This window comes from Triticum aestivum, chromosome 4A, assembly GCF_018294505.1.
Source record: "Triticum aestivum cultivar Chinese Spring chromosome 4A, IWGSC CS RefSeq v2.1, whole genome shotgun sequence".
Classification (NCBI taxonomy): Eukaryota; Viridiplantae; Streptophyta; class Magnoliopsida; order Poales; family Poaceae; genus Triticum; species Triticum aestivum.
In genome coordinates, this window is record NC_057803.1 from 718,411,298 (window position 1) to 718,434,016 (window position 22,719).

General features: G+C 47.7%; 1 long non-coding RNA gene across 1 annotated transcript; it reads right to left on the reverse strand.

Moving 5' to 3' along the window:
• Positions 1–853: 853 nt before the first annotated feature.
• LOC123088320 (uncharacterized) lies at positions 854–4,990 on the reverse strand. The gene is made up of 4 exons (XR_006441844.1): positions 4,709–4,990; positions 3,411–3,558; positions 1,222–1,337; positions 854–1,144 (listed from the first exon to the last, which is right to left on the reverse strand). It is a non-coding gene; the product is annotated as an uncharacterized lncRNA (long non-coding RNA).
• Positions 4,991–22,719: the final 17,729 nt, after the last annotated feature.

Here is a 22,719-nt window from a genome sequence, read left to right on the forward strand (position 1 = left end):
CACTGTAAAATGAAGTGATGCGTTAATTATAAAAAATAGTGAAATTCTACTACTAGCTATTATGAAGCACCTGCAAAATCACTTCAAAACTCACCAAACACTTTGCCATGACACTTAAAAACTCTCCAACCACAATGGAAAAGTAAAATAAGTAGAACTTTCCTTTGAAATACTACTAAAGTCTTAATTAATATTGTTAAGTTATCTAATTCTAACTAAGATAGCCAAACAAAATTAGCTCTTTCGACAGGCATGTCCATGAATTTTAAAACACTTGAGACTGCTATAGTCAACTACGGCAAACAGAATTTTGTTAACTAGCAACAAGACCAGTGATACTTCACCAAATAAATGCTCATGTATGTTCCTCTTCCCTATAGGGATGTATTAGGTTAAACATCCCAAATGTTGAAATCTGAACCAAGTCAAAGAGGAAACCAATCTGGCATACCTATCGGCTTGCCAATATGCATATTCTACTTCCAAGTTACTTACTTCAATATTTCCTTGGTATCTATGTAATTAACATCCCCAGATATATGGAGAGACTAATAGATAAAGATGTCGATTAAGATACAAGAAAGAAAGTTGTAGCGCAATCAAGAAATGAATAATAGAACAAAACTATAGTGTCATAGATGTCATTCGGCGAATCAATATGTACTCCCATGATTACAGTCACTCCAATTAAAAGGAGCCATCAATTTTCACTTCAGGAAATCCTCACACAACAAGAATGTTCATTTTATGAGGGTAGAATTTGCCACAAGAGCATATGAGATTTGCTAATATATTGGCATAAGAAATTTGCTCTGAGTGCAACCTAAGATAACAAGGAAAGTAGTGAAGGATGATGCACCTGCCTTGTAATGGCTTAGATCTGATCGATCTTGGTAGCCTCCTTGTGCACTTTTGAATCTGAAACCACCAGAACAATCTTCTCGTAAAAAGAAAAAGAAGAGACATCATGGCTCAGCTGGTCTTGTTGTCATTGTAGCTTGATCATAGAGATTTTGAACTATCATGGAGTCATTGTCATGATCAAAGAGTGTGCAAGCTTGTTGCTGATGACAAGTAGCTGGATCTGATCTTCCTCCTTGTTCCTTTTACCCAGCAAAACTAGAGAACAACCTGGCCAGGAAAGCTGCCAAAAAAATAATATCAACCTAGTTAAGATATTAACAAGAGAGCTAGTAACAAACCAAATTAAGGGCAACGCACCTGGATTTGTAATTGGCGTAGATCCAGCTAGATTTGGACCTATAGGAACCTGCTTGTCTCATTTGTCATGGCTTGGTGAGTGGGTAATACTAGTCTTGTTGTTGCAGCCAGAGAACCTGCAAGTAAAGTCAAATTGGTGTTAGTCTTCTTGTGATTGCATCTCAACTTCTTATTTTTCCCGTAGAAACTAAAAAGGCAATGTTCCCTAGGTGCCCATGCATAAGGATGATTTATGGCATGCATTAGGACAGCAGAGCAACAGCTTTAACAGCACAGCTGATGTGCAACCAAGGATTCCTACTTCATTATTCTGCTGTTGGACCTTCCCTATGGGCTCTCTTTTAGTTATGTTTTTACCAAGGTGGTAACCTCTGTGAGAAGATTTGGAAATTCTGAAACCTCGGAAATGATGTGATGGATGGCAAGATTTCAAGAATTTAAGCATCCGAACATACATTGCATGTGTTGCCAACCACAAAAAATACAACTGGAACATATAGGCAATACCACACTTCATATCTTGTCTCATCAGTGGAACAAACATCAGATCAAAATAAATAAATTTACTTGTCTAACGCTGGCAAGCAGCTCAAGATGCCAACGCTTTGGATGACACTTAATTAAGATCGTGGTTATCTACATTGACAAGAGAACTAGGAAGGATAACAAATTAAGGGCAATGCACCTGACTTGTAGATGTAGAGCCGGACATATTTGGACTTGTAGTGCGATTCAAGATTAAAACATCAAAGCAGTGTCATGGTGTGGTGAATGGGGAATTCTACTCTTGTTGAAGCCATCGACAACAAGAAAGAGAACCTCAAGTCAAGCATATGATTCTTGGTCAGTGGGAAATGCTAACTTGTTTGTAAAGCAATCAAGAACCAGACAGAGAACCAGCAAGTAAAGTACTCCCTCCGTTCCTAAATACAAGTCTTTGTAGAGATTTCAATACGAATTACGTACGGATGTATATAGACATATTTTAGAGTATAGATTCACCCATTTTGCTCCGTATGTAGTCCATGTTGAATCTCTAAAAAAGACTTATATTTAGGAATGGAGGGAGTATATGCTAATCTTCTTGTGGTTGAATCTCTTGTTTTCCTTATTTGAAAGCAGAGCACTGCACCTGTGTGCACATCACTTCTAGCACTGTGATGAATTAAAGGTGTTTTATGGATGGCTACATTTTAAGAATTTAAGCATATGCACATACAGTGCACGTGTTGTATATTTTTTATCATGGGGATCAGTAGCATGAATAGTTACAAGGGTTTCTGAAGCACCCACTATTAAGCATTAAGGCTATATTCAGACACAACACATCCTGACCAGGAACTCGCTGTTGATTTTCCATAACACAAATACCATGTTCATGCTGACACGAAATATGATGCTGGCAACTTGAGATGAATTATATGGAAGGGTCTCAAGACTTTTCCTTCTTTTTTCTCTGATGAATGACATGAATGCATCTCTAAATCAATTAACCTAGAAGATGTGCCATTCTTCCTTTGTCAGAAGTCTGTTATTGAAGAGGAGCCGCAGATTCCAGGTGTGTGGTGAATGGACATGGATAAATAATATCACCGTAACTAATGCTCCCTCCGTTCCTAAATATTTGTCTTTCTAGAGATATCAACAAGTGACTACATACGAAGCAAAATGAGTGAATCTACGCTCTAAAATATGTCTATATACATAGTCACTTGTTTAAATCTCTAGAAAGGCAAATATTTAGGAACGGGGGGAGTACTACTAATAAGATGCAGGGACCATAAATCTGTCAAAGGTAGATAGCTAACTAGCTAAGTCATACTGCTAATGAAGAGCAGATATCATGAGTCTGGGCAACATGACAGGTTTCAAAGCATCAGTAGCAATCATGCAAATGTATTATTATTTAACTGTGAAGCAACATCAGATCAAACAAATAAAACAATTTTACTTGGCTAACGCTAGCAATCAAAGCCAGACAACTCAAGATGAGAACGCTTTGGATGACACTTAATTAAGATCGAGGCCATGGATACAAAAGATAATCTGGTTTAGATTTGGTGACTTTAAAAGTTCAAATTCTCACCCTTGTTCTACGGACAACACAAAATGGGCACAGATATCTGCAATGACCTAGCTAAGATATTGACAAGAGAACTAGGAATAAAACCAAATTAAGGACAACGCACCTGTGACCTTTAGATGTAGAGCCGCCCAGATTTGGAATTGTGGTGGTCTCCTTGCGCGCTTCAAGAGCTAAAACATCAAAGCAGTGCCATGGCGTGCTGAGTGGGGTATGCTAGCCTTGTTGAAGCCATCAAGAACAAGACAGAGAACCTGCAAGTCAAGCATATGCTTGGCTTGGTGAGTAGGGAATGCTAACTTGTCTGTAAAGCAATCAACAACCAAACAGAGAACCTGCAAGTAAAGTACTAATCCCTCCGATTCATATTACCCGTCTTAGATTTGTCTGGGTACGGATGTATCTAAACGTGTCTAGATACATACATATCTAGACAAATCTAAGAAGATTAATATGGATCAAAGGGTGTAGTATATGCCAATCTTCTTGTGGTTGAGGCTCAATTATATTCCTTATTTTAAAGCAGAACTCTGCGCATGTGTGCACATCACTGGAAGAACTGTGATGAACTAAAGGTGCTTTATGGTACTGTGATGATAGGTCCCTATGCTCAGTAGTCCATATTCCATTACTGTACAAAAAGCAATATTCCCACATCAGTATTCTGCATGTAGCACAGCACAGCACAGCCACATGATGTTGAACATGGCACTCTCTTTTTTTTCTTTTATAAATATATCTTCTGGGAGAAGATTTAGACATTCCGAAACTTCTAAAATGATATGGATGGTAACTTATTTTGAATTTAAGCATATGCACTGATGCAGATGCAGTGCATGTCTTGTATTTTGATGATGAGAATCAGTAGCACTGAAGCTTACAAGGATTTCTGAAACACCCACTATTAAGTAACAATAATAAGTCTATATTCAGATAAGCCTGAGCAGTTGAGTAGCTAAACCCGCTAGCAGCAGCAAACTAAGCTATATGCATACCAAGAACTACAAAAAATTACCGTGACAGAACATCCACCAACACAACGGAACAGCTATATTACAAGTATGGTGAAAAATCTTTTTCGGGAGACTGAAACTCAGTGTTGATTTGCCATAACGCAAATAAAATGTTTATTTACATCAGAATTTGTCTGGAGGTGACCCGGATATGGTTGGTTACTGGCAACTTTAGAGGAATAACAGGGAAGGGTTTCAAGACTTGTACTCACTTTCTTTTCTGAATGCATCTCTAAATCAATTAATTACAAGGTGTGTCATTCTTTCAGATGTCTTTCACATTTTCATTCATGTCCTACGAACAGCACAAAACAGGCACAGATGTCTGCATTGACCTAGCTAAGATATTGACAAGAGAACTAGGAAGAAAACCAAATTCAGGGCAACACACCTGTGACTTGTCGATGTAGAGCCGGCCTGATTTGGACTTGTGGTGTCCTCCTTGTGAGCTTCGAAATCTAAAACATCAACGCAGTGTCATGGCGTGGTCCGAGGCGAATGGGGTATGCTAGTCTTGCTGAAGCCATCAACAACAAGACACAGAACCTGAAAGTCAAGCATATGCTTGGCTTGCTGAGTGGGGGATGCTAACTTGTTTGTAAAGCAATCAACAACCAGACAGAGAACCTGCGCTGCAAGTAAAGTATATGCTAATCTTCTTGTGGTTGAGGCTCAATTATTTTCCTTATTTGAAAGCAGAGCACTGAGCATGTGTGCACATCACTTCTAGCACTGCGATGAACTAAAGCTGCTTTATGGAAGTGTGATGACATGTCCCTATGCTCGCTAGTCCATATTCCATATACTATACTAAAAGCAATTTTCCTACTTTAGTATTCTGCATGTAACACAACACAGCCACATGATGCTGGATGTTCCTTATGGGGCCCTCTCTTTTTCTTTTACAAAGGTATCTTCTAAGAGAAGACTTAGACATCCTGAAACTTGTAAAATGATATGGATGGTTGCACTTTTTGAATTTAAGTGTATGCACTGATGCAGATACAGTGCATGTCTTGTATTTTGATCACGAGAAGCAGCAGCATATTAAATCGATGAACATTTTTATAGTTACAAACATATTTTTAATTGACAATCATTTCAAATTCATGATATTTTCATATTTGCCAACATTTGCTTTTTTAGTTTCATTGATCTTTTAAATTTAGAACATTTTTCAATCCACACACATTTCTTGAATTCATGAACTTTTTCTCAATACAAAACTTTTGGGGGAAATTAACAAACAATTTTTAACACTCTTTTTTTCAACAATTTTCAAATTCAAAATAATTGTTTGGATTCACGAACATTTTTTCAAAATACGATTTTTTTTCCAAAACCACGAACACTTTTATGATATCGCGGAAATTTATCATATTCCACGAAAGTCTTTTGGAGAATTCTTGAACATTTTTCATATTATCGTTTATTTTTTATGCATTTCGTAAAAAAAGAAAATCAAAAAAGATAATGAGATCTCCGGAGTGCTCATGTGCTCTCCCGAAAGACCCCAGCGCCGCCACAGTCGTGCCACCTCTTCCCGTCTCCGGTGCCGGCGAGTAACCGCTCTCAACGTGCGGCTTCTCCTCCTCCTCCCTGGTCGCCACCCCGTTTGCTGCCGCCCCAGCTTGCCTTCGTCGCCGGACCGTTCGCTGCAAGGTACAGTCTCCCTCCTTCTCCTCCCTCCTCCCACGTCCTTCTGCCCTCAGTCCTCTGTCGTGCCCCCCCCCCCCCCCCCCCCCCCCCCCCCCCTCATCTCCTCCTCCCTTGCCTCCTTCTTGCTCCTCTCTCCCTCTAGATGCCTCCCCTGCCGTGCCATGCCCCTGTTTTTGTGTATGGACTGCGAATTGTTGTGTGCTGCCATGTGAAGATGACAAATTACCATTTGATGCTGAACATTAGTATTGGGTGTTGTGTGCTCATTCTGTAGGATGAACAGGTGCTTATGCTCATTCTGTACAATGAATGTCCATGCTTGTGATGCTGAAAATTAGTAATGGGCCACTTAAATCATGATCCACTGTTTAGATTTAAGTAGTTTAAGTGAGAGGAGTTACTTTGTTGTATACCATGGGCCGCAAGAGGGATGTAGTGAACTTCCATTCCTATAGGCTATAGCAGATCAGTAGCAGTTCCAGCTTTCTTCTTTGAATCCATGTTTGCCAGAGGTTTTACCACTCCAGATGTATTGCCGCCCTTGCTTGCATGTTATCTCTCTTTAATGATTAATACAAAGCTTGTGCCGGGATGAGCACATGTTTTGTGTAATTGCCCGTCAAGCAAGACGCATGTTTTGTCATAACTCTCTGAGTCCTGAACCACAAGGGGTTCAATGTGTTTGTCGTTGGGTAGAGTTGCTATGCTGCATCACTACAAAAAAAAAGACACATCCGTGACATTTTGGACTGAACGAAAAAAAAATTATGTCATACATATGACACTTCTATGACGATAATTGTGACAAAACCCGGTATCATCATAGATGTGGTGGGCTCCTACTTCTATAACAAAAAATCATGATAGAAAATGGGCTTTTCATCCTGGGCGGGCCGGAGACGCAGCTGCATGACATTCTTTGGGCCGTCCATGACGGAAAAAACCGTGGTAGAAGCGAGGGGGGGGGGGGATTTCGGGGAGTTGTCAGTTACGGTGGGAGGTCGGGGGCCGAGCGATGCGCGTTTCTCTCGTACACGTACGCGCGTGTGTGTGAGGCGTTGGCTCCAACTGAACCCGAGCGAGGCGTTGGCTCTAACTGAACCCAAGCGATTGCATTGCAGACTACGCGTTACTGAACCCGAGCGATCGATCGATGACTGTTAACTAAACCCGATGGAGCGATTCCTTTGCTACTGCTGCTAACTGAAGCCGATCGATTGGATGAACAGTGAGCGTTGCGGGGGGGGGGGGGGTGGATAAATGGTGAGCGGTGGCGTTGCCTCTGGATGAACAGGACCCCGTGGTGTGGAGGGCTGGATGAACAGTAGACGGTGGAGGGGTGGTTGAACAGGACCCCGTGGTGTGGAGGGCTAGATGAACAGTAGATGGTGGAGGGCTGGATGAACAATAGACGGTGGATGGGTGGTTGAACAGTAGCCGGTGGAGTAGCGCGCGGTGGAGGCTGGATGAACAGGAGCCCGTGAAGACTGGAGGAGGTCGACGGTAGCCCGTGGAGGCTGGAGGAGGTCAATGGTGGAGATGAACAGTATCCCGTGGAGTCCCGTTTTGCGGTACGCCACACCCCTCCCAATGAACAGGACCCCCGTTTCGACCGTAGGAGGTCCGTTTCCTCCGTTTTGCGGTACGCCACACCCCTCCGGATGAACAGGACCCCCATTTCGACCGTAGGAGGTCCGTTTCCTCCGTTTTGCGGTACGCCACACCCCTTCCGTTAAACAGGACCCCCGTTTCGACCGTAGGAGGTCTTTTTCCTCCGTTTTGCGGTACGCCACACCCCTTCCGATCAACAGGACCCCCGTTTCGACCGTAGGAGGTCCGTTTCCTCCATTTTGTGGTACGCCACCCCCCCCGATCAACAGGACCCCGTTACGAACGTGGCCGGTCGAACACAAGGCCGTATCCTTCGTTCTGCGGTACGCTAGGCCTCGTTTCCATCGCATGTTCCGTCCAAGCCGGTTGGCTCCCACGCGTTCCGTTGCCTCCCAATGAACACGACCCATTCCGTTGCCTCCCCATGAACACGACGCATTCCGTTGCCTCCCCATGAACACGAGCCCTCGGCCGTACGTATGCGCGACTAAGCGTTTGAGACCCCGCCCATATGTACACATACGTGGCCGTATTTTCTTTCTTGCACCCTGGCCGCTGTACGTACGTGTATATGCTACGTGGGCGCCTCTACTACGACACGTGCGCGCCTCTACTATGACACGTGCGCGCCTCTACATCGACCAGTATGTACGTACACGTTCGCGACCAGGATGACAACGATACGTACGCTTCGACCAAGTGGGTCCCGACTATCAGGCACTTCCTTGCCTGCGAAGATGTAGCTGGTGGGTCCCAGCAATCAGGGGGGTGAATCGTTTTGTTTTTGTTTTTTTCCCGGATGCACTTCCTTGCGTGCGAAGGTGTAGCTGCTGGGTCCCAGCAGTCAGGGGGGCGAATTGTCTTTTTTGCCCGGACGCACTTCCTTGCGTGCGAAGGTGTAGCTGCTGGGTCCCAGCAGTCAGGGGGGCGAATCGTTTTTTTTTTGCCCGGACACACTTCCTTGCGTGTGAAGGTGTAGCTGGTGGGTCCCAGCAGTCGGGGGGCGAATCGTTTTTTTCGGACGCACTTCCTTGCGTGCGAAGATGTAGCTGGTGGGTCCCAGCAGTCAGGGGGGCGAATCATTTTTTTTCGGACGCACTTCCTTGCTTGCGAAGATGTAGCTCGTGGGTCCCAGCAGTCAAGGGGCCAATCATTTTTTTCGCAAAATACGGTGGCCCGTCCGGTGGGTCCATGCTGTCAAGTGGAGGAATAATTATTTTGCGCGTAATAAGGAGGCACTTCCTTGCGGCTGCCGTGGACCCAGCTGTCAGCCTCTCCACGTATAGTCCACGCCCGATGGAAGTCGTTCCTTGAACATGTTGACCACACCGCGTCGAGAGCACCACGGCGGTGGACGACGGCGAGGCCTGGGAAGGGGACGACGTGGAGCCGGGGAAGACGCGGCAGTGGATGCACAGAGGAGTACGAGGGTTCACTGGTTCGGCTGCGCTGCCGTCGCCGCAGAATAACATGGGATGTGGGTGAGTGGAGGGATGGCCTGGCCAGCGGTGGGAGTAGTAGGGGGCGGTGAGGCCTCCACGACAGCACAGCCGGCCATGGGAGGCAGGAGCAGGGGGCACGACCGACGCTGCTTTGGGCGGCTGGGGCAAGAAGATCAGAGGTTGAATAAGCACGATGGCCGTTGGATGGACATTATACGGTCACTGCAGCTAGAATCGTTTATTATTGACTAAGTTGACAAAGCTCTTGGTACGTCAACTTAGTAGGCCCACAGGTCAGCTTCCGAAACGATGCGCCCCAGATGTCAGGGGGAGGAATCATTTTTTGGGCGGGTGAAGCTAAAATATTCGAGATTGAAGAAGAAGCACGGCATCCATTGGATGGACATCCAACGGCCACTGCTGCTAGAACCGTGTGTTGACTATAAATTGACAAAGCCTTGCATACGCGTCAACTCTGTTCTTTTAGGGACGCGTCAACTTAGTAAGGCCAGAAGTGTGTGGCAGAGAACTTATAGCCCATTTGAGATTTGTAAGAATGTGTAGCCCATTCTTGAATTCTAATGGAATTTACTACAGCCCATTTACAGTTTGTTAAAAGTACAGCCCATTTCAACCAACCGTTCAAAACAGAATTCAATAAAAATTCCCACATTTTGATGGGATCCGAATATTTTTATCCCGAAATTTCTAGTCAGATTAAATACAATTTCAATATAAATTTATATTACGTAAAAATTCAACAAAACATTGCGCTCGCAACAATTAATGAAATTAAAATTTTCAATATTCCAAAAATAATATTTTATAAAGTAATCACTGTTTGGTGCCTTTTTTTATAGTTACTATCCAGTTTTTATAATTACATCCCATTTATTATTTCTTAAAGCCCATTTTCTTGTTAAGCCTAATGCATCCCTCCTAGGAAAGACTTGCAGCCCAGCGGGGCGGAGAATAACAACTTGACCTTGCCTGGGTATTGCTCAAAAAAAGTATAGCTGGGCTAGCCATTTTCAGCTTGAAAAAAATTAATATCTGGGCTGGGCTAGACGGGCCACAGCCCACCCAGTTAATACCTGCAGCGATATTTTCGTTGTTGTTCAGAGGAGAAAAACTAATATCTGGTGTAAACATCGAAAAACTCTGCAGTGCTCACACCTCAAAAACACAAATACTGCTCGAGCTGCTTGGTCCCAGCTGTCGGCCGCTTCTTGTGCAATTCTCTCGTTTATTGACTACTCCCTCCTTTCCGGTTTATAATGCTCAATTCAAAAATCTCACTAATCAAGGTAGATGGCGAGTGGTGGAATACTTTTTGTAGTTTTGCAAAAGCACCTAATTAATGCTCTTGTTATCCTCAAAAAATTATGTTTATCAATGCATTAATTGCAATACATGCATGCATAAAGTACATGCATTGGTCAATTTTCTCTTAATACTTGCATGCAATGATTTAATGCACCTTGGAATCTGAACATGTGATGGAAAACAACCAAATTGAGCCTTATAAAATGGAAAAACTAAAATTTTGAGATAAGCCCTATAAACCGAAAAGGAGGGAGTACATAGATTGATAATAGTGTGGGACCGTGATGTCAGGAAACCAGGAGGAAGCAAAATAAATTATAGTTATATATATATATATATAATAAGGAGGCACTTGCGTACGTGAGGCTATGGACTTGATGGGTCCCCATTGTCATCCTATCCAAGTAAAGTCATCTCCTCGCCCGCGCGCGCTTTCCGCCCGAAACAGTCAGCGCCGGCCGCCCCGCTTCCCGGTGCAGGCGATTGCTCCGCCTTGAAATGACACAAGTGTCGTCCGTCCGTCCGTCTGCTGCACACATTAATGATACGCGGTTGCCGAGGTGGCTACTCCGGCGCCACACGTCCGTCCCTCCGCCCGCCCACCATTGCTATATAAACTGTTGCGTCGGCCATAGCCGCAGTCATCCGCATCCGTTTCCTTTCTCCCGTCCACACCACTATTGCCCACTGTCGGTGTCAAAACTGGCGGATCTCGGGTAGGGGGTCCCGAACTGTGCGTCTAGGCGGATGGTAACAGGAGACAAGGGACACGATGTTTTACCCAGGTTCGGGCCCTCTTGATGGAGGTAAAACCCTACGTCCTGCTTGATTGATATTGATGATGTGGGTATTACAAGAGTAGATCTACCATGAGATCAAGAAGGCTAAACCCTAGAAGCTAGCCTATGGTATGATTGTTGTTCGTCATACGGACTAAAGCCATCCGGTTTATATAGGCACCGGAGAGGGCTAGGGTTACACAGAGTCGGTTACAATGGTAGGAGATCTACATATCCGTATTGCCAAGCTTGCCTTCCACGCCAAGGAAAGTCCCATCCGGACATGGGACGAAGTCTTCAATCTTGTATCTTCATAGTCTTGGAGTCCGGCCGATGATGATAGTTCGGCTATCCGGACACCCCCTAGTCCAGGACTCCCTCAGTAGCCCCTGAACCAGGCTTCAATGACGACGAGTCCGGCACGCATATTGTCTTTGGCGTTGCAAGGCGGGTTCCTTCTCTGAATAATTTATAGAAGATTGTGAACACCAGGATAGTGTCTGGCTCTGCAAAATAAATTCCACGTACCACCGTAGAGAGAATAATATTTACACAAGTTCAATCTGCTGACGTATTTTGTGGCATGACGTCACACCACTACCAAGCCTTTACTCGAATTGTTTTTATTGTACCACCTCAGCGCGTTTAGCGAAGCGGTTTCCTTGGCACGTCTTGTCGAAGCAGAGATCGTGTTCCCCTTATCCCGGGATTCCCATTAGTACAGACGTGGGTAACCCAACAGCGCCCGTTGCCACGCCCCCTCCATCGAAGGCAGGTTCCAAACGGACACGGGGACGGCTCTTGGTATTCTCCCTCTTTATAATGAGACCAAGGCCCGTTCTTTTTCTTCAACCCTCAATCGAATCCGCCCCTCGCCCCGAGTTCCAACACCCAAGGCTCCAGATTCGGGTATTTTCGACCTTCGACAATGTCCGGCTCTGACTTACGAGGCCGGTGGATGCCCTCCTCCGTCACGGAAGAGGACGTGCTCAAGCTGAGAGATGCTAGGTACTTAACCTACGAGATCTCGCATAGGTTGCCCGCCCAAGGGCAAGTTATTCCTACTCCAGAGCCCGGCGAGAGTGTTGTGTTCGTGTCTCACCTCCGTCGGGGTTTAGGCTTCCCAATGGATCCCTTCGTGAGGGGGCTCATGTTTTATTATGGGTTGGAATTTCACGACTTGGCTCCGGAGTCCATCCTCCACATCTCATCATTCATTGTCGTCTGCGAAGCCTTCCTCCGCACTACCCCTCACTTCGGCTTGTGGCTCAAAACCTTCAACATGGAGCCGAAGATGATCGCGAGGCGTCAAGCAGAGTGCGGCGGGGCGGTTATAAACAAGAGGGCCGATGCTCCATGGCCCGAGGGCTTTTTTCAGGAGGAGCACGGTTTGTGGCAACAAGAGTGGTTCTATATCACCGCTCCCAGGGGCAGCAGGCAGAGGCCATCGCCCGTCTTTAGCTCGGGCCCTCCACAACGGCTGACGTCATGGGTCAACAAAGGGCTCAACTGGGGGCCGTCCAAAGATGTACCCCTGTTGCAGGGCCGGATTCGAGACCTCCAGGACGGGGAGATCAATCTGGTCGTAGTGACGCAGGTTATGGTAATTCGGTGCATTCTGCCCTGCAAACGTCGCCCCCTCCGCCTGTGGGAATTTAATCCGGAGGGACCACGAGCTCTCCAACACTTCATGGGTTCGACACCCGTGGAGATGTACGAATTGTTCTTCGGATCACAAGAGATACGTCCGAACTTGACCGAGGACACTGGCCTAAGCTGCAATCGCCCGGATACTCAAGTAAGTAGCCCTATGTCCGGACACATTGTCCATTTATTCATCATGGGTTTGCCTTTTAACCAGCTATCCCTTGAACAGGAGTGGATAGTGCAAGCAAAATTGATACGGTGTCCGGCCCCTCTCCCTGAGACCACGCCGGATCCCGTGTCAATTAAAATGTTGGAGGTTGCACATCCGGAGGAGGGCAAAGGGGAGCACAGGGAAACTACCACCTCTACCAAGGAGGCTTGCAGTAAGGGGGGAATTGAGGGTCCCTCCCTCCAGGGGGAGAAGAGGACCGCTTCCGAAGACCCGGAGGCCAAGGCCTCAAAGCAGGGAAGGAAATCACCGGAAGGTCCCGTGCCGGGAAGAGCCCCGGCCGCACAGTCTCCCCAAAGGAATCAGCCCTCCAGCGAGCCGTAAGTAAAAAAAGGGGGGTTTTGTAATAGGGGACATCCCTACTTTATTTCTAAGGTTAACCGAAGTTTTCACCTTGTAGTTCGGATCTCAGCCCTTCTCAGCAGAGCTCATCTTCGGGGGACCTTCGTCCAGAGATGATGGAGAGCGAAACGCCTCCATCTGCCACCCCATCAGGCGGGGCGGATGACCCTGAGGTGTCATCACGGAGGGTCTCCCCGAGTTCGGCGGGGCTGAGGAATTCGGCACCCACTGGAGTACGGCCGGTGGAGCTGCAGGATTTGCTCGAGAGGGCATCTATCTCAGAAGATCACCGCACATTGATGAGTATGGTGATTGAAAGGATCTCATCCGCCAAGAGCGGGTTGTATGAGGCCGTTGGAAGTTTACTGACGGGGTTTGAGGTATGCAAAAAATGACATACCTTTTGACAGTTTTGCACATGGAATGCGCACTGTATAGATAGTAGCCCCTGAGACTTGGTATGCTGTCGAAAGTGACAGGATGCCGAGGATCATTATCTCAGTTATAGAATGTTGCCTTTCCCATGCAGGTGGTGGAACGTTCGGTGGCCAGCCGAACTGATGGAGCTGCCGAGCTGAAGCGTCAACTCGACGTTGCGGATGCGGACATCACGCTGGTCAATAAACGATTTGACGAGTCACAAGGTAAATGGTTGCTCCGTGGTCACCGAGTAAGGGAGCTGATGCCTGTTTCTTACGATATGTATGCTTGATGCAGATGGTGCCGCTGCTGTGGAAGACCTTTGAGCAGAGCTTGCTCAAGCCAAGGAGCAAGCCAGGAAAAGTGATGCGGCTGCCTCGAAGGCAGCAGAAGAGCTAAAAGCCGCAAAGGTTGTTCATTGCCGAAGCAGGGAGGAGATGGCCGGAATGGCCGTGAGATTAAAAGATGCTACCGACCGCTATGAGGTTCTTGAAAGAGAACGCCGAGCGGAGCAATAAGACCTGAAGAAAGCCGTCGCCGAAGCCAAGGATGCCCATAGTGCGATGCGGGCTATGAAGGAGGAACTGCGTCAGGCCGGAGACATTGCGGCTGGAAAGCCCTTTCTGCTGCGTAGGAAGTTCACGGATCCGAAGTATGCTCAGTTGGGCCAATTGTGTGGTGCGGAGGATCCTTATCTGGATTTGGCGGCGAGTGCGGCGGACGCAGTCGTGCACTTCCGAAGCCAGAAGGATCACGAAATGGAAGAGCTTTTCTGGTCTCAATTCCATAGTCCGGAGCGTCCACTTCCGTTGACTGATCGGTTGGCGAAGTGGTCTGAGCTGAATAGGCTGTCCGGACTTGCCATGACAGATGTGGTGGCTCATCTGTGGCCACAAAGGCCCAAGCCGGAGAGTTATTTTGGCTTGTTGCAACAATTCCTTGGGGCGGTGCCGCATATCGAGGCGATGCAGCGGTCGGCATGCATAGAGGGTGCACGGATGGCTCTTGCCCGTGTTAAGACATACTGGGCGGAGATGGATGCCACCGCTATTGCGTCCCGGGGTTCGGACAAAGGCCGATTACCCGCCGAGCACTATTTTGAGGAAGTCCTGCAGGGCGCTCGTTTAATAGAGTCGCAGTGCTCGAAAGATGTTATGTTCAAATGACGTGTATGATTTGTGATATCATGTTTATAATGCAACAACTTTTTATACTTGTGCGTTCAAGTATTGAACTATCTCCTGTGCGGCCGTATATGTATGTATAACCTGAAAGATGGCAGTCTTTGGCTTCAGCCCCCACGCACATGGTGCGGGGGTGTTTGCAAAAGAAAAGCGCTTTTTCACACTTGATCCAACGTCTTGGTCCTTTGAAGGAGGTGATAGCGTAGCAAACTAGGCAACCGGACTATAATGCTTTATCACTTTCACTTAGCCATAGGAGCTCGAAGGTGGGGCTACTATATAGCCCTTAGAGGCACCGCGCTTCTCCGAACTCGGGGCGCGTATGTGCCTGACCGGGAAGTGGTCCTTCGTCAAAGCGGAGGAATTCTAAACAATCCAGTAGTCGATCGAGTGGTTGACCAGTCTCTCGCTATATCATGACAGTCAGTTTTCGGCTTTCTCTACTGAGGTGCTCGCCCGGCCGAACCGGGGCACAATCGCAGTAGTTCTCCTGGTGCCGCGTTAGCCGATGGAGCGGAACATAAGGCAGCAAAACACAGGAGCCGGGCAAACCCAACATTTGACCAAAGACATGATTCGGAGATGATGCATATAAGGCCTAACTCGAGACGCCGAACACTCCCTGAGGTATTCGGTCTTTATGATACCGGGCAGAACAATGCCCGAAGCCCCTAGTGTCCAGGTACGGGCGAGAACTTCTGACGCGGCCGATGCCAAAACGCCAGCCTCCTCCTCGGTTATGGTAAGAAACCGGGGGATGTGTATCAACAAGAGACAGTAAGAAAGGTTTACGCAGGGTCTTAATCTGAAAAGAATCCTTGTAACGGGTCCCTGCTGCACGTCTGCGCCTGTGTCTCCGTTGTGCTGTATCCTGGACGGGTGTAGCACATGCTTCATCTGTAAAGGAGAAGCACTTAGTTTGTAAAAATATCGTGCAAAAGATGTATTTAAAATAAAGTATGATAAAGTCGAGCTTTATTGGCTCTTATTGTTTATACGTGCAGCCCCTTGTAAAGAGGTATGCGGCGGGGAAGCCCCTTGTTTATTTATGCCGGACTCGCCTAACCGTGTCCGAGGTCTGAATGACCTGTTTTTAGGGGCTTTGACCAGCAAGGTCGGATTAGTGTGCGGCTGTCAGCGCAGTCTCACGTTTTCCGTGGTCGAGGAACACTCAGATTTACCCTTTACTGAGATTATGCCACGTGGACCAGGCATTTTAAGCGTAAGAGACACGTAATGCGGTATTGCGTTAAAGTGGGCGAATGCTTCGCGTCCCAGTAGTGCTTGATGGCTACCTTTGAATGGGGCAATATGGAAAATGAGCTTTTCGCGACGGAGGTTGTCGGATGAGCCGAACACGACCTCTAGTAGTACAGAGCCTGTATATTTGGCGTAAAGGCCAGGCGTCACTCCTTTGAAGGAAGTGCTGCTATGGTGAATTTTGGTAGGGTCTATCCCCATTCTGCGGACGGTGTCCTGGTATAGCAGGTGCCGCACTATGTTTCCGTGTTATCACATGAAGTGAGTTCACTGTTTTGACTTCTAGTGGGAAAGTCTTCTATTTTCCGGCGTGCTGCTTGTGGGGTTCGTCGTCGTCTTCGCTTGGTGTGTCGAGCCCCTTGCGTTCGGCGTTAAGTCGGCCGAACTGCTTGAAGACCCAACAATCTCTGTGGGTATGGTTTGCAAGCTTCCCGGGGGTACTATGTATTTGACATATCCTATCCAAAATTTTGTTTAGGTTGGATAGCTCGTCACTGTTGTCCTTGAGGGGCAGTGTTTTATTGTTCGGCCGAGAGCTTTTGAATCCGGCGTTGACCTCCGTGCTATTTGGGCCATTTTCCTTATGTCGGCGCTGATCTTTTCTGTGTCGTGCTTTCTCATTTCCATCCCTGACTTCGGATGTACTCGGGTCGCTGGTGCTGCATCTAGCTAGCCAGCTATCTTCCCCCGCGCAAAAGCGGGTCATGAGTCTTGTTAGTGCGGCCATTGTTCTTGGTTTTTCCTGGCCGAGGTGTCTGGCGAGCCATTCGTCTCGGACGTTATGCTTAAAGGCTCCTAAGGCTTCGGCGTCCGGACAGTCGACTATTTGGTTCTTTTTGGTGAGGAACCTATTCCAGAATTTGCGTGCTTACTCTCCGGGCTGTTGAATTTTGTGACTTAGATCGTCTGCATCCGGAGGGCGGACATAAGTCCCCTGAAAATTCGCTCGAAACGCATCCTCGAGCTCTTCCCAACTTCCAATGGTGTTCTCCGAGAGGCTCTTGAGCCGATGCCGAGCTGGCCCTTTGAGCTTGAGGGGTAAGTATTTTATGGCATGGAGGTCATCTCCTCTGGCCATATGTATGTGTAGAATATAATCCTCAATCCATACTCCGGGGTCTATTGTTCCGTCATATGCCTCTATGTTTACGGGTTTGAATCCCGCTAGAAATTCATGATCCAGTAACTCATCGGTGAAACATAGTGGGTGTGCGGCGCCCCTGTATTTGGGTGTGCCGTTGTCTTCAAACACTCGGCGGGTTGTGTTGCTTCCTGGAGTCTTCTTTTTTGGCCCATAGATGGACCTGGCCGGCTCATCCTTTTTGCGAGGATCCTTATGTGGATCGTGTGCCGGCTTGTGTGCGGCGCCCCTTGCCGCTCTTAGCCTGTCATCTGGTTGTCCATCCGGCCAGGCGGCCTCTTTCTTTTTTGACTGTGGGGGCTCTACGACCTCCTCATCAAATTCGGGCAACAGCTTGCACTTCGGGTAGCTCTTTGCCTGGTGACTATTACCATATTTATCTGCGGTATTGAGTACTTTGCTCCATCTCATTCTGAGTGCGTCCTCCGCTGTTTTGAGTTTCCGCTTTTGCTTCTTCAAACTTCTTGCAGTGGCGACGAGCCTTTTATGAAGGTTCTTATGCTCCGGTGATGTGTCCGGCGTGAGATCGTCTGGACTGTTGTTTTCTCCGGGGATGGGTTGCTTGTCCAATTCATCCTGTTCGGATGGTTGCTTGGTGGCATGTTCGTCGTCCGCTGCTTCGCCCTCCTCTAAGGCCGGGTTAGTATGGGTGCCGTTGTTATCGAGGCGGGACTTCGGGCCGCGCTTGCGTCGCCGTTTTGGTTGTTTGTCGGGGGAGTTGTCCTTCGCCACGTCCTGTTGTTCCTTTTGGCGCATCCACCATGTGTACGTCGTGAGTTAAGGTGGCTTTCCAGTGCCCAGTAGGCGCTGGTTCTTGGTCGTCTCCGGCATCGTCGTCCATACTGTCGATGTCTCCGGAGTCGAAGTCTAGCATGTCGGTTAGATCGTCGACAGTGGCTACTAAGTGGGTGGTGGGTGGGCTTTGAATTTCTTCGTCGTCCGCATCCCAACCGTCCTGACCGGAGTCCGGCCAGGGCTCTCCTAATAACGACAGATATTTTAGCGAATTCAAGATGTCGCTGAAAGATGAGTGTTGAAAGATGTCCGCAGCAGTGAACTCCATGATCGGCGCCCAATCGGATTCGATTGGAGGGGGCGCGGGAGGTTCGGAGTCCGGCGAGGAGTCCGGCACCTCGGAGTCACGAGCTTCATGAGGGACAAGGTCAGTGTTCGGCTCTATCGCCGTAGAGGTTGCAGCCCCCGAGGCGGTGTCTAGCCACCCGTCCTCGATCTGCACAGCCGGCTCCGAATTGAAGATCGGAGCGGACTCGTGTGCGGCCTCCAGGTTACTGTCCGGCTGCAGAGCTAAATCATGCCCGTCGTGACAGTGCGGCACGCTCGGCTGTGGCTCGAATCCATCGAAGATCAAGTCCCCGCGGATGTCAGCCGTGAAGTTCAAACTTCCAAATCTGACCTGATGGCCAGGGGCGTAGCTTTCGATCTGCTCCAGATGGCCAAGCGACTTGGCCCGCAGTGAAAAGCCGCCGAATACGAAGATCTGTCCGGGGAGGAAGGTCTCACCCTGGACTGCGTCGTTGTTGATGATCGAAGAAGCCATCGATCCTACCGGTGACGACACAGAGGAACTCTCAATGAAAGCACCAATGTCGGTGTCAAAACCGGCGGATCTCGGGTAGGGGGTCCCGAACCGTGCGTCTAGGCGGATGGTAACAGGAGACAAGGGACACGATGTTTTACCCAGGTTCGGGCCCTCTTGATGGAGGTAAAACCCTATGTCCTGCTTGATTGATATTGATGATGTGGGTATTACAAGAGTAGATCTACCACGAGATCAAGGAGGCTAAACCCTAGAAGCTAGCCTATGGTATGATTGTTGTTCGTCCTACGGACTAAAGCCATCCAGTTTATATAGGCACCGGAGAGGGCTAGGGTTACACAGAGTCGGTTACAATGGTAGGAGATCTACATATCCGTATTGCTAAGCTTGCCTTCCACGCCAGGGAAAGTCCCATCCGGACACGGGACGAAGTCTTCAATCTTGTATCTTCATAGTCTTGGAGTCCGGCCGATGATGATAGTTCGGCTATCCGGACAACCCCTAGTCCAGGACTCCCTCACCCACCATGGCTTCCTCGTGCTCCAGTGCTCTGCGGGACGGGCAGACGACGGACCACAAGGAGATGGCAGTCATTGCTGCCGACCGGCTGGCCGGCAGGCAGCCGGAGGACGACAACGTCCCAATGGAGAACATGGTAGTCGACGATCCGGCGCCAACCCCCTCCTCCGCGCCATCCTCGCCGGTGCATTGCACCATGACCATCGGCGAGGCTCGTGCCCAATATATGGACAGGGTGAGGCAGATGCGTGAGGAGCAGTTTCGGGAGGCACAGGACAACGCCGCCTACAACCACCATCTCCTCCAGGAGCACCTGCAGGCGGAGGAGCAGATCGCCGCAGAACGGGCGGAGCAGGAGGCGCTGCTCAACTCGTACCGCTCCGTGCGCAAGGGCCGCCTCGGGCGCTGGCGGTACCGCATGCGGGTGGCGGAGGCTGCGGCCGCCTACAAAGAGGCTAGCAAAGAGGGCGATGAAGCGGGCGAGGCGCTGTTTGGCGAGACCGAGGATGAGGCAGAGGACAATGCCGGTTCCGACGAGTCCCCGCTCCGCTGGCGTCGACGACGCCCTGCTCCGCCGAGGCCCCGCGACGCCAACAACGAGGCAGAGGACACCGCCGGCTCTGCCGAGGCCCCGCCCCGCCAACAACGAGGCAGAGGACATCACAGGCTCAGCCGAGGCCCCACCCTGCCGGCAACGTGGGGGAGGATTTCCACCGCTCCGCTGAGGCGCCTCCCGCCGGCAATGAGACAGAGGACATCGCCGGCTCCGCCGAGGCCCCGCCCTGCTGCCAACGAGGCCGCGCCACACAGAAAACGAGGAAGAGTATGGTAGGTCACCGCCGCTCGGGTCCAAGCAAGGCCACCGCTGCTACCTTCCTGTTGAAGCCAAGCTAGGCAGGTTGACCATTGACGGCTGGTTAGCTTCTTGGCAGCGACGTGGAGTCGGAGAGCTGCGCTGGAGAAGAACGCTGCTTCTACTTAACTGCTGGTGCAGTTGGCTGACTGACACGTGCAACAGGCCACATGTCAGTTACGCAACTGCACCTGCAGTTAAGTCACTGAAGCTTCTGTTCGGCTCAGCGGGACACATGTGGGTAGCTTCGGTTAATTAATTATACCTCCAGCGCACCCCTTTTTAGTTTTTTTTATAAAAGGAGGATGACCCCCGGCCTCTGCATCTGGGAGATGCATGCTGCCAAAAACACCCCTTTTTAGTTGAAGAATGTATGAAATGTAATTAAATCCGGCATGTTTATATGAAATCCGACCGTGTATGAATGAATTTATTTCGATTAGTTCGAATTCCTGTATCACTGGCATTGGATGAACATGCAAAACAATACGTACTAGCATTATTCCCAGGGTGATCACCTCGTTTGCAGCAGTTTCACATGTACTCCCTCCGGTCCTTTCTATACACGTTTTGTCTGTAGTCAAAGTATCTCTACTTTCACTAATCTTATACAAAAAAGTATGCACTTTCACAATGTGCGAAGTAAAAAGGAACAGAAGGAGTACAAAGAGTTTGAGCAGCTATTTAGCATTTCTGTACATTGCAATCAAACACACAGGACTGGCAATTCATAGAGAACATTCAAAACAATCGATGATTATGCATCTCAGTGACTCACATGTTAGAGTCAATATTTACTTCACAACTAAAGAATAAAGAAAAAATTGATCAACGCTGCTGATAGCAAGGGCGTCCTATTCGAAAATATCAAACGCATGTCTTAAAATCAATGAGAAAATTTTGACAAGGTTGTCCCATTCCAAAATATCAAATGCCTACGATTGTGGAATGGGTAGGGTTTGCCATCAGTTCGGACATTGACATGGCACCTCGTGCTAAATAAACCAACAGTTCTTTTTGTGCAGTTCCACCAAAATCAACCAAATTCACGCGTAGCTTGTATGATTTCGCCCTTATATGTTGCAACGCCTTGAACTTATCGGCACCTCCTTTCTTGTGGTGGAAATGAATGATTCAATGTATTCATGAACATTTTGTGCAGTTCCCATTGAAATCAAGCTAATCACCCCTGTTTGCACAAATACATAAAAAGTGATTAGTATAAAGCAAAATGTACTATGAATTGACAGTTTAAATAGGCACCTACATGGTCCATGTAGAGCACACTTTTAGAAAAATGGAACTCACCAGAAAGAATCCTAGAACAACATTGTACTCGCGCATCACAACAAAAAAAATGGAGATTTGTCAGTCCTTCTGAGCTGAAGTTAGTTTGGTCTTGTGGGGAGTAATGTAACCATCCTTCAACTGCTCCTTCTGATGAGAATCCTAGAACAACATTGTACTCGCGCATCACAGCAAAAAATGGAGATTTGTCAGTCCTTTTGAGCTGAAGTTAGTTTGGCCTTGTGGGGAGTAATGTAACCATCCTTCAACTGCTCCTTCTGATGAGAAGATAGACAGGGCTTCTTCATCCTGGCACAATCGGAACTAGTCGCTTCACGTACTCCATATTCTTCTTCAGAGGAAGATGATCATATTGTGCAAAGACAAGAGGACAACTAAATGCTAGCATCCCTATTTGCTCGAAAAAAAGGAAAGGAAATATTTAAAATAGCACAGATGAAGCACTTCTCAAGGACAGTACCACTTTTTCATGATAGTATCTAAACAGTAGCACAACGCCAATAGAGATGACAAAGCTCAATCATATGGATGAATTAGTGGGCGAGTACCAACCTTTGTCAGGAGGCTTATTATGTAGAGCATACAGATCAAGCACTTCTCCGGAACCATCTGTTGCTATCTACTATGGTGGCCATGCTTACTATATACTCCTCGATTAGTTTAATGTTTCCAACATCTTTTTGTGCAGTTCCACTAAAATATATGGTATCTTCAAAGAAGATCCCTGTTTACACAAGTAGAGATAATTACGTATGGTATCAAATCAGTGGCAAAACAATTGCTCGTTCCAGCCATAGCAATAAATTAAGATGCAAAACTATATAATTACTTGTGTCATCACAGTTCCAGTGCTTCACTACAGCACCGGGAGTTGATTTTTGTTTTTCTTCGGCTTGTTCTTCCCCTTCATCACTTGGTTCAATAACAGACAAGCTTCGCCTTCAATGTAAGATTTGGCATGTCAATTAGGGAGCACAAGTATAGTACTAAACTTAATTTTCTGATGAAAGTGGCAAAATACAGGCCAGCAGTTGTGAAATATCCTTATCTTACCTCAATGGGATATTACGGTGCACATACAGATTGGAAGTCTTGTCTCCATTTGTGCAGTTCACTAAAATCAA